This window comes from Manis pentadactyla, chromosome 3 (assembly GCF_030020395.1).
Source record: "Manis pentadactyla isolate mManPen7 chromosome 3, mManPen7.hap1, whole genome shotgun sequence".
In the NCBI taxonomy this organism is placed as follows: Eukaryota; Metazoa; Chordata; class Mammalia; order Pholidota; family Manidae; genus Manis; species Manis pentadactyla.
In genome coordinates this window covers 32155517-32173315 of record NC_080021.1, presented here as the reverse complement: position 1 = coordinate 32173315, position 17799 = coordinate 32155517, and positions in this window count along the sequence as shown.

The following is a 17799-nucleotide window of genomic DNA, read 5'->3' as shown; positions in this document are numbered from 1 at the left end:
ATAATGTTTTACTTGAAGTCCCTTTGTCAGGTAGTATATTGTCAAAAATCAAACTGTAAATGTTTTTTAGTGTAGGGCAAAAATAAAAACAAAACTCCTCTAAATTGTCCAAGATCATATACTCTGAGTTTTTCTTTTACCCCCAGTTTTATTCACCCAAATGCTTTGTGGTTTGTAACAAACATTATAAATTTTTCAAGTGCGACGCCTATGAACTCAAAGTTTACATAAAATCTACATCATGGCGTCTTGCAGTAAATAGGACTTTTTAGTTGTCTAGTTTCATCTAGTATTTTTGTTTTTCTCTGCAGGAAAAATTTTCAGCACACAGAAATTTGTCCCTCATGTTAAATGCATGAAACCAAATGATTACATCAACTTTTGGGGGGGTCATCTCCCTTCAGCTTCTAGCTAACATGAGTTTTACTTTGGGAAGAGTTGGCCATTATCCACAGTCACTTTTTCCCATCATATCTCTCTTATACAGATGAAGTAACATAAACCCTTTCATTTTCTCATCCATTCTATTTTTTGTTTTTAAATTATTACCCTAGCTCTTTTTTAGGCTGTTAAGGGGTGTAGAGCCAGATAATACCAGAGTCATCACACCCACACTCCCTATGCAATGATGATGTTTCTGGTGGTGCTTTCAAGTAAAACTGAGGATCCAGGTTCAGTCCTTCCCTTTCTTGGTTCCTTTACAGACATTTGTTGGTTTAGGGCAATAATCAGCACTGGGAACACTTGTCACCCATTAGTGTTCTAAGCTAAGTAAGTAGTTCTTTTTTGCTAAAACAAAAGAATGAGACAGATAGAAAATAGAAGTTTTCTTTTCGACTTTTATTGAATTTATTGCTCTGCAAAGCCAAAGAAATTGTCCAATGATGCTGCTGTAGCTTCTCTAAAACCAGAAAAATTACAGCACAAAAGAATTCTCTGTGTTGGAAAACAGTTTCTTGCCAATTTGGGGTTGTGCTGAGTATTCTTAGCAAATCAGCTTCCCCCTAGAAAGGCTCAGGAAACTAATTGAACCCACACTGTAAGCAACACTGAGAACAGCAGTAGAAAGAAAGAAGGAAAACATTCATAATGTGCAGTTGCTCTTATTAACAGGTGGTGGGGGAAAGGAAATCTTTGCTTAGTAGTAGGTCAATTTAGTGTTCTAAGCATGTGATGATTACCAGGAACATAGCAGGAGGTGAGGGAAGCGGCCCACATTTGATTAATGAACTCAGACAGCAAAGCAGTTTGTACCCACATCCTGCAGTGTGTGCAAGAAGAGATTCAAGGGATTACTTTTAATTTACAAAGCCTTAGCTACCTCTGGCTCCATTTGCATGGCAACAGCAGATCAAAATTAATAGAGGATTTTTGTTTTCTAGCAGCAGCTCTGGGAATTTAAGCATCTCAGAGATCTATTTGTGGCTTTGTGTTACTTGGACTTTAGTTGCAAAAATATTCACAGTCCATTCCCATTTTCCAAGCTGAAGCTCTAGTCAGATGAAACAAATACAAATGATTTGAAAAAGTGTGTTTTGACAAAGTCTAGGAATCACATGTTTTTCTTCCATATGCTTCTTCACCATATACTTCATTTATTCCTCCCCTCCTAAGCCAAGATTTCAAGAAACAGTAAACCCTACTTGGTAACTCCATGTCCTTGTTTCCTTTTCATTCAATAATCCACTGATCTTTCTCACCAACACATAGAAACTAGTAAATATCACCAGTGACCAATATAGTTTTTGGTCATTATCTTAATAGGATATTTTGCTTCTTCTGTTCATGTGGATTTCTCCTTTCTTGAAACTTTCTACTCCCCGCTTATGCAGTAACAATGCACAAATTGTATTTCTAGATCCACCTTTCTGTGAGCTCACACTGGAATACTCAGTTTCTTGTTGGATATCTCTAGTCCCATGGACATCTTAACTTCTGCAAAAACAAAACAAACAAACAAAAAAATCATCTTCTATCTTTCTCTTTCACATGCAATTTCAATAAATGCTACCAAAATTTACCCAGTCATCCAAGCCAGAGGTCTTGGAAATTTGTTGAGGCTGCCTACCATCTTATTTCTCACCCTCTCCATCCTTGTTCCATACATACCTCTAAGGAAATGCAAATAAAACCATCAAGACTTGCTGATCCCACCTGCAAAATAGTTCTACTCTCTACTACCTCACTTTGGAAAATGATAATCAATAGATGTTAATGCTAATATAACACAGATTAAAATTGTGTTGAAATTATCTAAAAAATAATGTTAAAGCAGCTAGTATAAAAATGCTCCAACAAGCGATCTTAATTTTTTTAATCTGTCAATTATGGAAAGAGATATATTGAAATCTGATGTGATAGTGGATTTGTCAACACTGAATAAATTCCAGTTGGGTAACTGTAACTGTACACAACTGTAAAATCTATGGTAGTTCCTCAGCCTTTCCTTATTATGATTTTGACTCTTTTGAAGAGCACTGGTTAGTTATTCTGTATTTTATCCCTTAAATTTTTCTGATGTTCTGTCTGATTAGACTGAGGCTGTACATTTTTGGCAAGAATACCACAGAACGGGTGTGCCTTTATTTCTCCCTTTGTGATTAATATGGGGGGAGGGTTACTTTGAGACTGTGCAAATATTCTGCTTCTCCTCAAACATTAGACCACAAATTTTAGCACTGATTGATGGTTCTTGACTGTAACAGTTACTGCTGTTGTGTTCTCATGATGATTTCCTATTCTTCTCATTTACTCAACATTTATTGATTAAATTCTTATGTAAGGAAGAGCTGTTTCTTTCCCCTCATTTATTTATTATTTATTGAATAATGTTTTTATGTTAGTATGAGCTCATTTTTTTATGCTTTGAATTATAATCTAATGTTACTATTTGGGTTATGTTCAAATTGTTCCAGCTCTGGCCATAGAAAGCTCTTTTAGACTAGCTCCAGTGTTTCTCAACATGACCCTCCTTCAAACTTGTATTTCTTTACTTCCTAGCACCGTAAGATTCTCCATGCTCATCTTGCATTTTCCATGTCTCAGTCCTGAAGTCAAGCATTTCTTCCAGAAGCTCTGGTTCCTTATTGTGGAGAATGACATATAGAACCCAAGATCTGGGTGCTTGCTAAGCATAATCATTATTATTAGGGTGTTGTTGGTTCTAGGCCCTCTCAGTGGACAGAGCTTAGTTCACACACACACACACACACACACACACACACACACACACACACACACACTAACCCATGGATACATACAGAACGGTTATTTCTGTATCTATTTGAATGCATACATTAAAAAACAATGAGCTCACACCAATGTCTCAAAGTATTTATTCTAGCCCTCCTTTTTTCCTTATTTGAAGCTTCTTTCTCCAATGGTGGGAAATCTGGTTTTCATCATCTAAAATATACTTACTTATTTACTGACCCTCATTATATACATAAAGTAGTTTTTAAATTGCCCATCCACACTTGGAGAAATATTTACTAACTAAAATATTGGATTTGCATATAATTCTTTTTGTCTTTATCCAGTCAAAATTCTGTTTTGCAAAGCAACGTAGATTAGTTCTTTACTTTCCCACCTCTCTCAGTGTGGTTATGTTAACTTGTAATTCAGTGAGGTTTGTTTGTTATAGCTCATATTTCCTTTTGAGTTCCTCTCACATTCTGGGGGGAGCATTTAGTATTTTGGGATTTTTCTTTTTTCTTTTTGGTTTACATACGATGAAATTTACTCTTTGTACAGTTTTTAGGTTTTGACAAGGCGTAGACTTTTAAGTCCACTACCACAGTCATGATACGAAACATTTTCTCACCCCCCAAAATCCTTCATAACAAAGTTATTTCAACAGCAGCAAATTTTAAAAAAGAAAAAATAATTAACCATAAATAAGACAATTGAAAATTTTAACTCCATAGACATTTTTCAAGTTATAGAATTTTGTATTGGTTTATTTTGTGTTAATATTTTGTTCCTCAAATATAATATTATATTTGGTTTCACAATTTTGTAAGCCTCTACAGGGATATATTTTAAAATAACTTTTATGAGGTATGTATAATTTATAAAAAATAAGCTGCACCTACTTAACGTATAAAATTATATGAGGAAGACGCAGAAGAGAAGAGTCAGAAAAGGTCAGAAGATCTGAAGTGGGAGAGGTTTCAATCAGCTTTGAAGATGGAGAAAGAGAACTACAAGTCAAGGCATGCAAATGGCATTTAGAGACTGGGGATGACCCAAGTCAACAGCCAGCAAGGACACAAGGTTATAGCAAGCAAAGAAACAGGGACCTCAGTGTTATAATTAAATTACTTAAAACTGAATTTTGATAATGTGAATGAGGTTACAAGAGAATTCATTCCCAGAGCCTCCAGAAAGGAATGCCTCTTGCCAACACCTGGTTTGGGCCTCATGACAGAGTGAGTTTTGAACAGTATCAACTATCATGGTGAAATCAAATGAGAAATCAAAAAATATCTTGGGACCAGTGAAAATGGAAATAAAACATACCAAAGATTATGAACAGCAAAAACAGTTTTAAGAGGGAAGTTTATAGTGATAAATGCCTACATTAAGAAAAAAGAAAGATCTTAAATAAACAACCTAACTGTATACCTCAAGGAACTAGAAGAAGTAGAGCAAACTAAGACCAAAGTTAGAAGAATGAAAGAAATAACAAAGATCAGAGCAGAATAGAGACTGAAAAAGACAATAGAAAAATATAATGAAACTAAGACCTGTTTTTTAAAAAGATAAAACAGATAAACTTTTAGCTAAATTTAACAAGAAAAAGAGAGGACTCAAATAAGTAAGATTATAAATGAAAGAAGAAACTTTCTGACACCACACAAATACAGAGGATCAAAAGAGACTAATATGAACAATTATACACAACAAATTGGGCAACCTGGAAGAAATGGATACATTCCTAGAAACACACAACCTAATAAGATCAAATGATTAAGAAATAGAATATATGAACAGTCCACTTACTAGTAAGGACATTGAATCAGTAATAGAAACTTCCCAACAAACAAAATACCAGGTCCAGAGAGTCTCACTGGTGAATTCTATCAGATACTTAAAGAAGAGTTAATACCAATCTTTCTCAAAGTCTTCCAAAAATCAGAGGAGGATACAAGACTTTCAAACTCACTTATCAAGGCCAGCAACACCATTATACCAAAACCAGACAAGGACACTATAAAAAAACTATAGGTCAATATCCCTGAGTAACAGATGCCAAAACCCTCAATGAAATATTATCAAACCAAATTCAGCAGTACATTAAAAAAGTTCATGCACCATGATCAAGTGGGATTTACTCCAGGGATGCAAGGATGGTTCAACATCCACAAATAAATCAATGTGATACCACACATTAACAAAATGAAGGACAAAAATTATATCATGTCAGTAGGTGCAGAAGATTCATTTGACAAAATCCATCCTTTTATGATAAAAACTCTCAACAAATTAGGTAGAGACATTCAAACAAAATAGAATATACTTCAACATAACAAATACCATATAAGACAGCCCACAGCTAACATCATACTCAATGGTAAAAGTTGAAAGCTTTTCCTCTAAGATCAGGAACAAGACAAGGATGCCCATTCTACCCACTTTTATCCAGCATAATACTAGAAATCCTACCTGGAACCATCAGGCAAGAAAAAAGAAGTGAAAGACGTCCAAACTAGAAATAAAGAAGTAAAAGTGTCTCTATTTACAGATGATATATTTTACAAAAAATCCTAAAGACTCCACCAAAAAACTTAGAACTAACTAACAAATTCAGAGCTTGCAGGATACAAAATCAATATACACAATTCTGTTGCTTTTCTGTACAGCAACAATGAACTATCAAGAAGAGAAATTAATAAGACAATTCCATTTACAATTGCATTAAAAAGAATAAAGTAATTAGGAATAAATTTAACCAGGTAGGTGAAAGATTTTCATAATGTAAACTATAGGACATTAATGACAGGAATTGAAGAATATACAAATAAATGGAAAGATATTCTGTGCTCACGGATTAGAAGAATTAATGTTATTAAAATTTCCATTCTATTCAAAGCAACCTACAGATTCAGTGCAATCCCTATCAAAATGCCAATGGTGTTTTTCACAGAAGTGGAACAATCCTCAAATTTGTATGTAACCACAAAAGGCCCCAAATAATCAAAATAACCCTGATAAAAAACAAAGCTGGAGACACCACACTTCCTGATTTCAAACTATATTATAAAACTATAGTAATCAAAACAGCATGGTATTGGCATGAAAACAGACATAGGTCAATAAAACAGAAAGCCTAGAAATAAACCCATGCATATATGGTTAATTAATTCACAATAAAGGAGCCAATAATATACAATGGGGAAAGGATAGTTTCTTCAATAAATGGTTTGGGAAAACTGGACAGCCACATGCAAAAGAATGAAACTAAACCCCCATCTTATACCATACACAAAAAATCAACTTAAAATGTGTCAACAATTTACATTTAAGTCCTGAAACTGTAAAACTCTAATAAGAAAACGCAGATGTTAAGCTTATTGACATGGGTCTTGGAGATGATTTTTTTGGATTTGGCATCAAAAGCAAAGGCAACAAAAGCAAAAATAAACAAATGGGACTATATCAAACTAAAAAGATCTGCACAGCAAAGGAAGCCATCAACAAAATGAAAAGGTAACCTGCTAAATGGTAGAAAATATTTGCTAATCACATATCAGATAAGGGATTACTATCCAAGACACATAAAATTCACACAAATCAGTAACAGAAAAAAACAAAAAACAAAAAACTGATTAAAAAATGGGCAGAGGACCTGAATATACATTTTCCAAAGAAGACATACAAATTGCCAGTTAAGTACATGGAAGGTCCTCAACATCATTAATCAGGGAAGTGCAAACCCACACCATAATGTGATTTCACCTCACACCTGCTAGAATGGCTGTCTTTCAAAAAGACAAAGAGACAGCAAGTTTTGGTGACATTGTGAAGGAAAGGAAACCCTTGTGCATTGTTGATGGGGATGAAATTGGTACAGCCACTATGGAAAACAGTACGGAATTCCTCAAAAAATTGAAAATGGAATTACCATATAATCCAGCAATTACACTTTTGCATACATACCTAAAGGAAATTATAATATTATACTGAAGGGATATTTTCAGTCTCATGTTCCTCGCAGCATTATTTACAATAGCCAATATACAGAAACAACCTAAGTGCCCATCAATGGATGAACAGATAAAGAAGATGTGGGATATGTGTGTGCATGCATGCGTGTGTGTGTGTGTGTGTGTGTGTGTGTGTGTGTGTGTGTGTGTGTAATCAGCCAGAGAAGGAATACTGCCTTTTGTGACAGCGATCGACCCTGAGTAGATTATGCTAAGGGAAATAAGCCATACTTATTTGGCTTAAGTCATATCTTAAACAAGTAGATGCAGAAGAAATGGGCAATATGACTTAAGAGAAAGATAAAAGCAGCATGGATTCACTAACATGTGAAATTTTTAAAAAGTCAGACTCATAAAAACAGAGAGTAGAAAAGTGATTGCCAAGTCTAGGAGGTAGGGGAATTAAGGAGAGGTTGGTAAAAGGGCACAAACTTTTGAATCTGAGAATCTAATGTATAACATGGTGATGATAGTTGCAAAATTGAAATTTGCTAAGAAAGCAGAACTTAAATATTCTCACCCCTACCCAAAAAGTTAAATGTGACAATGATGAATGAACATGTAACATGTATCAAAATCATGTTGTACTCATTAAATATCTTTAAATTCTATTTGTCTATTTTACCTCCCATAAGGCTGAAAAACATAAATACAAATTTTAAAAGTAAATAAAGAGAAAGAAGTCACTTAAAAAATATCACGAAGACTAAATAACTACTGGATTGGTAATTAGAATGTAACTAGCCATCTTAGTAAGGGCTTTGTAGTAGGTTGAAGAAAGAAGCCAGGTAGCAGTGTAAGAAGAGTAAAATGAAAAAACAAGAAAGTAGAAATAGCAGTAATTCTCTATTTCTTTTGGAAGATTTACTTGGTAAGAAAGGAATGACATGAAGAGATAGATTAAAGTGGGTATAAGATTTTATTGAAAAACTAATTTCCTGGCCCAGCTTTTAAAATATTTAAGTTGTTTTACATATAATTTTCCATCCAATGAAACTATGAAAAGGAAAACTATTACAACTGAAATAATTTATATTTTAGACAAGGAATGTGTAATTTTTCTTCTGGCAACATTTAATCCCTTATCTATCATTACTTAATATCAATCCAACATACATAATAATTTCCCTCTAATAAATGGGAATAGGCATTCCCAATTATGCATAGTTGCTATTTTATATTTTGTTTCCCACTGGCATTGCTCTATTGCTTCATACTACCTGAGTGTTTCAGTAATATGCCAAAGCTTTGGAAATCCTTTCTCAAATATAAAGACTAAAGGAATGCATCAGATAAAGGCCATACATATACTCTTTCCCATTATCTGTCCTTTAAAAAAGCCTATACGTTACTACTGGTTTATAGTAAAAAGTAAACAAGTAGATGCAGAAGAAATGGGCAACATGACTTAAGTCACTGCCTACTTAACTTCTATAAGTTTGGCTTTTTACATTTTCAACAAGAAAATTTCATTAATTTCAGTCTGTTTTTATATGTATCTTATATTTTTATTTTTACATTTTTCTATGAACCCTTTTTAAAACTTTTAGGAATAGCTATTCTAATCAAATAAAATTTCTGGTTTAAACCAAGACAGAAATAAAGTAGATGAGAATTACCAAAGCTACATCACATATTCATACACATTCCACTGTCTGAATTCTCAGCCAGATCAGTTATATAAACAGTTGAAAGTGAAGGAAAGGAGGATTTATGGGGGTTTGTCTTGGATGACCTGCGATGATGGAGTGGGTCCCAGCTCCGCTCCTGGGGGGATAGATGGGTTGCGGGGGTTGTTGGAGGTGGGGGAGTGTCACCTTCACCATAAGCAGAGTGAGAAGTTAGTTTTTAGTGCAAACAAGCACATACTTACCTGATTGCCCTTTGTCCTAGTTTTTTCCCCTCAGGGAATTTGATCTGGAGCCTAGGGAAGGGGAATTACTTTTTTCCACTTCATCAAGATGACCATGGGAATAGAGAAATGATGCTGAACACAAATGATAATGAAAGGAGATCAGAATGAAGTCAGCCACTTCAGGAGTGGCAGCCTGTGGGCCAAGAGCTCCTTATGTCACCTCCAAGAACTAAAGAGAAGAAGGGTATTAACATCCAATGTAGAAGTGTTACTAATTGGTGACCCAAGGGGTCTGTCTATTGCTTGAAGCTCAAGCAGAGAAAGATGTCATTGGTGAGCAGGAGAACCTCACTAAGGAGAACATATGAGCCTGCCCAGAAGACTTCCTGGGAACTAGCAGAGGACGGGAGATGTTATTGTTGCTGTGATCTAGAGAAACATACTCACCATTATTGCAAAGCTTGATGTTTAGATGTTGCTCATGCCTTTCCAACTGAAAGATGCTTTTTCACGTGTCCCTCTCAAGTGAAAGCTTTAATCAGTTAACAAGCATTTAATGAATCACCAATGAATGGACTAGACTCCCCAGGAGATCATGAAAAATAAATTACATGTTTCAGTTCCAAACAGGAAATGAAAGGCCAAGAGAGAGATTGTGTGCTTTACCCAATGTGTTGAAGAACCAAGACTGAAGTCCTGCATGCTGCTTCTTAGTCCAGGACTCCTTCAGGTCTGTGTGATGGTTTTCAACTATAGCTCAGGACCTAAAGGAAGTGTCTTCCCCATAGCCAGGCCCAGCTCCTTGGTAGAGGTGCTTTGTTAGTGAGGTTGAGTAAGCCCTTTCCTTCCACACACACACTCAGAGAGAGCCCACCAATCTGAGCTTGCATGGAAACCCCAAACAATACCCATCTGTCCATGCTTCAGGATGACCCAGGTCTCTCCTTAGATTGGATTTAACCCTGTATTTTTAACAGATCCCCTTCACACACACCCCATAGTCCCAAAGAGACCAAGACAAAAAAATTAACATACATTTCTACAAATTTAACTCATTCAAAAGGATTGTTAAATCTCTTCAGATTTGTTTTTCTCATAGCAAGTATAAAAATTAACATCTGAAATGAATATAAAAATCTTTCAAATCTTTTACCTGTAAATTCTCTAAGAAAGAAATTTTCTTCCTTTATTCACTTCATTTCTCTGGGTGTTTTCTTACTATAAAGTGATAGAGATTAGATTAATAAATGTCCAATGCTCTTTTTAGCAATAAAAATGTAATAACTATACACTGAAATATTTCTTCATTCCACTTGATCCCCATTGTTTTTTGTTTTTTGTTTTTTCTTACGTTTTCTCTTTTGCTTTTCCTAGAAAGCTCTGCTCTTTCTTACTTAAGTCACATACACAGTGGACACTCATTAATCATGTGATCTTTTCCCCAGTTGAGTTCATTAAGATCAAAGAGTCCTGCATTTTCTAGGAGCTTTAAGTATCATCTGTTTCCCAGATTTAAAAAAATACTGCAACCAAAAATATGAAATAATCTGTCCAAGGTTATACACCTAGAATTGGAGGTGTGGATCTAGAATTTGAACACAGTACTGGGGATTCAGGACACTTCTCAGTATAACCAGCTTTTCTTCTTCCTGTGAAGAAAGGAAAATGTAAGACTCCTCTTTCAAAACACTTATTTTGAGTATGTTTTTCTCACAAATAGAGGCAATAATATCCATCATTACATTTGCTCTGTTTAATGTGACTTTGACACCCTGTCCCCCACCTAGAGGCAGAGTCACCCACCCCTTGAATCAGGGCCAGCTCGTAACTGATTCAACCAACAGAATACAGTGGATGTGGCATTGTGTGGCTAAAGGGCTGAGTCATAACAGTGCCACAGCTTCTGGGTTCACAGGCACCCTTGAGCTGGGAGCTTTGTGCTACTGTTTAAGAAGTCTGACCAGCCTGAAACTGCCATGTTCCAAGGAAGCCAGGCCACATGGGGAAGCCACATGGGGGTGCTCTGGTCAGCTGCCCTAGTTTTCTATCAACCCAGCGTAGAAGCCACAGATGTGGGAAAAGGAGCCTCTTCATGATGTCAGCCCCCAGCTATGGAGTCTTCTCAGACATTGTGGATGGGCATCAAGCCATTTGCACAGGGTCCTGACTAAAGTTCTGACTCATACAATCCATGAGAATCATAAAATGGTCCTTGTTTTAAGCCACGACATTTGGGGGAGTTTATCACACAGCCCTAGTAACCAGATAAAACAAGAATAAGAGATTCACAGAACTCTCTAGCTATGGCATATAATATTTTTAGACTGTTAACCCAGGTGTTACCTGATCATCTCTCCAGATCAGCAATGACAATGGCTGCTCTTTGTACCGCAGATGTAGATTTATAGAGGACATCTGCTTTTCATTTTGAGGTGCTCCCACAAGGATTCAAAGTGAATTTCATGTATGCCACTTAACCTGTATTTCAAATCAGATCATAACAAACATATCCTTCATATTTTATCAGATCATAACAAACATATCCTTCATATTTTAAACAGCATGCCATGTAACCTAATACTGGAAAAATCTCAAACCACTTTTATTTACTTTTGAAAATTAGTCATATTTCTTCTCTCCCTACTTATTTCATTTGACTGACTCCCTCTCTGTATCTAAGAATGAGATCTTCCCAGATATATGATTATACCAGTCATTCGTTTATTGTCTCTGAGTTCCAAATATCCCCTTTTATGCCCCTCTCTGATATTGTGGACTAGGGCCCTGCGAACTGCACTTCCAAACTGTTTGCCATCTGCCTTCATTTATGTAATGCTAAAAGCAAGCTTTCTGAGCCTCAGCACTATTGATATTTTAGGCTGGATAATTTTTTTCCAGTTTTATTGCCCTGTTTATTGTATATAGTATAATGATTTGACTTACATGTATTGTGAAATGATTACCACTATAAATTTTTAATTAACATCCACCATCTCATACAGATACCAAAAACATGAAAGGAAAAAAATGGTTTTTTGCCTGTGATTGGAACTCTTAGGATCTTCTGACTTAACAATTTTTCAAATATACTGTACAGCGATGTTAGCTCTACTCATCATGTTGTACATGTTGTGAATTACATCCCTATGTTTATTTATCTTATAACTGGAAGTTTATACCTTTGACCACCTTTATCAAATTCCCCTTCCCACCACCTCCACTCCTTCCACCTCTGGTAACAACAAATCCAATCTCTTTGTTCTATGAGCTTTGTGCTTGTTGCTTGTTGTGCTTAGATAGCACATGTAAGTGAGAGCATACAGTATTTGTCTTTTCTGGCTGACTTATTTCACTTAGTATAATGCTCTCAAGTTTCACCCCTGTTGTCAACAAATGGCACAAATTCCTTCTTTTCTGGCTGAATAGTACTCCATTGTCTATGTACATAAATCACAACTTCTTCATCCTTGGTCCCTCAGTGGACACTTGGGTTGCTTTCATATCTTGGCTGCTGGAAACAATGCAGCTGTGAGCATGGGGGAGATATCTACTCCTCACGTGGTGTTTTCATTTCCTGTGGACGTATTCCCAGATATGCAATTGCTGGATCATATGGTGGTTCTATTTTCAGTTTTTTGAGGAACCTCCATACCATGTTTCATAGGGGATGTACCAGTTTACAATCCCACCAACAGTGTAGGAGGGTTCCCCTTTCTCCACATCCTCACCAACATTTGTTATCTCATCTTTTTTTACAATAGCCACTCTAAGAGTGAAGTGATATCTCATTGTGGTTGATGTAATTAACCATTTCTGATAATTAGTGATGTTGAATACCTTTTCATGTGCCCATTAGAAATTCCTATATCTTCTTTGGACAAATATATTCAGGTCCTTTGCCCATTTTTAAATTGAATTATTTGTCTTTTTCCTATTTAGTTGTTTAAGTTCTTTCTATATTTTGCATATTAACCCCTTATTCCTTCCCATTCCATATGTCTTCATTTCATTTTGTTGATCATTTATTTTGCTAGGCAAAACCTTCTTAGTTTGACAGTTCCACTGTTTGTTTTCAATTTTGTTGCTTTTGAATAAATCACACATCCAAAAAATCACTGCCAAGTCCCATGTCAAGGAGTTTTTTTCCTATGTTCTCTTCTATAAGTTTTATGGTTGTCAGTCTTACATTTAAGTCTTTAATTCATTTTGAGTTAATTTTTATAAGTGGTATAAGGTAGGGGTCTAGTTTCATTCTTTTACTTATCAGTATTCAATTTCCCAACACCATTTATTGAGGAGACTGTCTGAGTATTCTTGGCTCCCTTGTCAAACATTATTTGACCATTTATACATGGATTTATTTCTGGGCTCTTGATTCTGTTCCATGGGTCTGTGTGTCAGATTTTATGCCAGTACTATAGGAGTTTAATTACAATAACTTTATAAAAGAGCTTGAAATAAGGAAGTGTGATGCCTCCTGCTTTGTTTTTCTTTCTCAGGACTGCTTTGGCTATTCAGGCCTGGTCTTTTGTGGTTCTGTATAAATTTTAGGATTACCTTTTCTCTGTCTTTAAAAAATGCCTTTGGAATCTTGACAGGTTTTGCATTGATTCTAGAAATGATTCTCAGTATTATAGACATTTTAACAATATTACTTCTTCCAATTCATGAACATGGGTTGTCTTTCCATTTATTTGTGTCTTCTTTGATTTCTTTTACCAATGTCTTATAGTTTTTTATGTGGAGATCTTTTACCTCCTGGGTTAAATTTATTCCTAAGTATTTTATTGGTTTTGATGCCATTATAAATGAGATCATTTTATTTGTCAGATAATTCACTGCTAGTGTATAGAAATAATATTTACTTTTGTATGTTAATTTTATATCCTGCAACTTTACTGAATTTGTTGATTAGTAGTCTTTTTAGTGGAGTCTTTAGGATTTTCTATGTATGGAGAATCATGCCATCTGCAAATAGAGATAATTTTACTTCTTTTCCAATTCTGATAATTTTACTTATTTTTCTTACCTGATTTCCCTGGCTAGGACTTCCAGTACTATGTTAAATAGGAGTAGTGAGAATGGGCACCCTTGTCTTTTTCCTGATCTTGGAGGAAAAGCTTTCAACCTGTCACTATTGAGTATGATACTAGCTGTGAACTTGTCACATATGGCCTTTGTTATGTTGAGGTACATTCTTTCCATATCTAATTTGTTGGGAGATTTTTTTTATCATGCATAGATATTGAATTTTGTTAAATGATTTTTCTGCATCTATTGAGCTGACCATATGGTTTTTTTTGTTTCATTTTATTAATGTAATGTATCACATTTATTGACTGGCATGTGTTGAACCATCTTTGCATTCCAGGGATCAATCCCACTTGATTATGGTGAATGATCCTTTTAATGTGCTGCTGAATTCAGTTTGTTAGCATTTTATTGAGAATTTTTGCATATATATTCATCAGGGATATTGACCTATAGTTTTCTTTTCTTATAGTGTCATTTTCTGGCTTTGTAAAATGAGTTTGGGAGTGCATCTTCCTGGAGCCACTGACTGCTCTGGAGCTGGTCGACTCTGCCTGCTGTTTCTCTACTTGAGTGTTGCTGGGCTACACAGCTTCCAGGTGTTCTTAGCGGGCTTTCTGGCCAGGTGGGGCCAGGAACTACACCCAGCAGTGGGTCTCGGCCTGTGACTCAGCTCCTTGGCAGGAGCAGGCTCCAGGACCTTCAGGACTCATTACTTTGAGATGTAGATCAAGCTGATCTTCACCTACCAAGTTCCCTGGTCAGACTGTACCACCCTCTTAGCTCTACATATAAATAGACCTGGCTGGAACTACAACTTGGAAACTGCAGGTAAGAACTCAGTCTTGCAAGATCTGAGGGCTGGTTGTTACGTACCCTTCTTGCTTTCTCCATCACACTCGGATTCCCAGGGGTCAAGTCTTCCATACTCCCCACAGTTCCTGTGAGGTGAGACCAGAGCAGAGTTCACTGCACTGCTTGGAGGCAGGATTCTCTCCACCCACCGGGGGAGCCAGAGGCTCAGGGAGGCCCCTCAGGTAGCGCTGCTCAGGCCTAGGGAGAGCGTGTGCCGAAGCTCCCCTGATCCTTCTAATAGAGTCTGTCTTGGTCTCTGTGATGCAGGGGATGCTTCAGCCTCTCCTCTGTGTTTTAAGATTTTCTCAGGGTTGTCTTGTCCATGTTGTTTCTCTTGTGAGGAGAGAAAAGTCAGGAACAACCTATGTCACCATCATGCTGATGTCACTCTCCTGAGCTGGGTATTTCTTTTTTTGTGGGGGGCTCCCACTACTTGGGCAGAAGAAGGGAACTCTTCATCATAGGGCACTTAGCAGGATGCCAGGTCTCTGCCACTAGATGCCAATAGCATTCCCACCCCAGTGTGACAGTCAAAAATGCCAATGTCTCTTGGGGAGCAAAATCACCCCCAGTTGAGAAACACTGTGCTATAGGGAGACTGGAAGGAGGGCCAAATGGAGAAGGACTTTGGTGCCTGTCAGCATTACTTCAGTGGTAGCAGTTGCTCTCATTTCCAGCTGCTTTGGCACCATCAGAATTGGCTGCTCGGCAAAGTGGCAGCTGCACTGGGCAGTGTCCCTCTTCCGAGACTTGGTCATCAGCTCCTCATGGCCTCTGCTCTGCCTGCAAGGTAACCCCAGCTGCACTCATCATCCTCAGCACTAGGGGACAATGGTAGGGGGGCTTCTTCCTGGAGATACTACTCTGGCTTACTTTTGAATCTCCATGCTGTGCTTTTACCTTCCATCTTTTGTGTAGCTATGTCCTTGTATTAAATTCCCTCTGTTTGAAATATCTAATATAGTTCCTGCTTTCTGAACTGACCTCAGTAATAGAGTGATAATGACTATAACCCTGACATAGGCAAAGCAATAGAACTGGTAGAAGCCTGGGGTATTTATCTTCACACGACAAACACCTATTGAACATCTATGAATAGACAGGCACTATTCTAGGCTTTGAGAACAAAATCTAACCAATATGCAGTCCTGCTATCTGGAAAATAAAGAAAGGCTTTATTATATAATATAATAAAAAGCTTTATTATATTATATAATAAAAGCCAACTGTAGATAGATAAGTACTTGAAAAATTGTTTTTAACCCAGTGTTTCATTTGGCAACCCACGGATCAGTGTCAAGAAGTACACAGTATTATCTTTCTCTTTACTAGTCTTGTTTTGAGCATATGTCCTATTTCTTTGGTTTTTAAATTGAAAATACACCCATCCTGACACATGCATGTTTATCCTTGCCAAAAATGCAAGTAATTAAGATAGTTTATAGTTGTCAAACCATCAGCAAAAATGGAAAGAGGTTTGAAAATATGTGTTCTTTGTTCAAACATCTTTGTCACAACTTGGGGAAATAAGCCAGACTTTGAGAAATGGATAAAAAATGAAAGATAGAACCAGTCACGATAAATGTTAAAATTTCAAACAATCCTTCATGATTGATTTGAGACTTCATATGTTGAGAAGTGGAGAATTGGAAATTTTTTTTTCTGGTTTTATAAGAATGAGTATTTGAAGTAAATTTTCAGATTTCCTCATCTGCCTGAATATGCCTGGTAAGACAAGGAAAGGATCTTCTTTGGTCACTGTTTTTAATTCTGGTCTTGTTTGTTTTGAGACCAAGAACCGCCAGATCCTTTTTTCTTTCCCTGTGGCCGAGTAGCCCTGCCAGTGCCGTAGATGGGACACTTGCAAGCAAATGCCAACAGCAGAATTCAAGGTAACAAAAGGAAAAAGGAGAAGGTATTATAAGTTGGAGGATCTCACCACCATACTGGGTTTCGGGTCTTGAATTTCATTAAGACTAGATATTTTTCTCTTTCCACACATCCATGCCATCTTTTTCTCTCCTTGCAGATCAGCTTTGTAACCCAAACTACCAAGTTTTATAGAGTCCAGCCACAGCCACTGAAGAAAGTGATATGATGTGCTATGCTCCGTCCCCAAGTCCAAAACTATGAGGAAACAATCTCAGGTTTTAACTCAGCTTGTGCCCCGTCAAATGACCCCTGGGCAAAGGGTCATTTGAGAATAATTACAGAGCTCAGTTAAGGGAGACAGTTAGCAGTTACACCTGGAGTCATCAGGAAATGATAACAGAGTTACATTTCACCAGAGAATTTTGGGGTGAGCAGGGGTTTGTCAAAAGGCACACCATGGTGAACACCCCACAGAAGGAACCACCTCTGCAAAAATGCTGAGGCCAGAAGGGCAGGAGGATTGTTAGAGGCCACTTTTCAGAGTGATCAGAGCACAGGATGAAGCCACAGAGAGGTAGGAGCTGGTCTGCAAAAGGCTTTATATGCTGTCAGACTCCTCATATGCTGTCACAGCGATGACACTCAATCACATAAACAATGGGATGACAAAAGAGGTCTTGTATAAAAGGCTACTGCAATAGTCTCCAGATTCTTAACCATGGGCAGTTTTGTCTCTGAGAGGACATTTTTGTCCTTATCTGTGGACATTTTGATTATACTACTTGGGGAGCAAAACTGGCATCCAGTGGGTAGAGGCCAGGAATGCTGCCAGAGAACCTGTGGGGCACAGGACAGCCCCCCACAGAATCATCCAGCCCGGAATGTCAGTAGGGCATCACAGTCTGAGATCATGGCTGTGGGGACTCAGAGAAAAGCCTCTGAAAGTGGGTTAGATGTGGGAGTCATAATGAGAAAGGT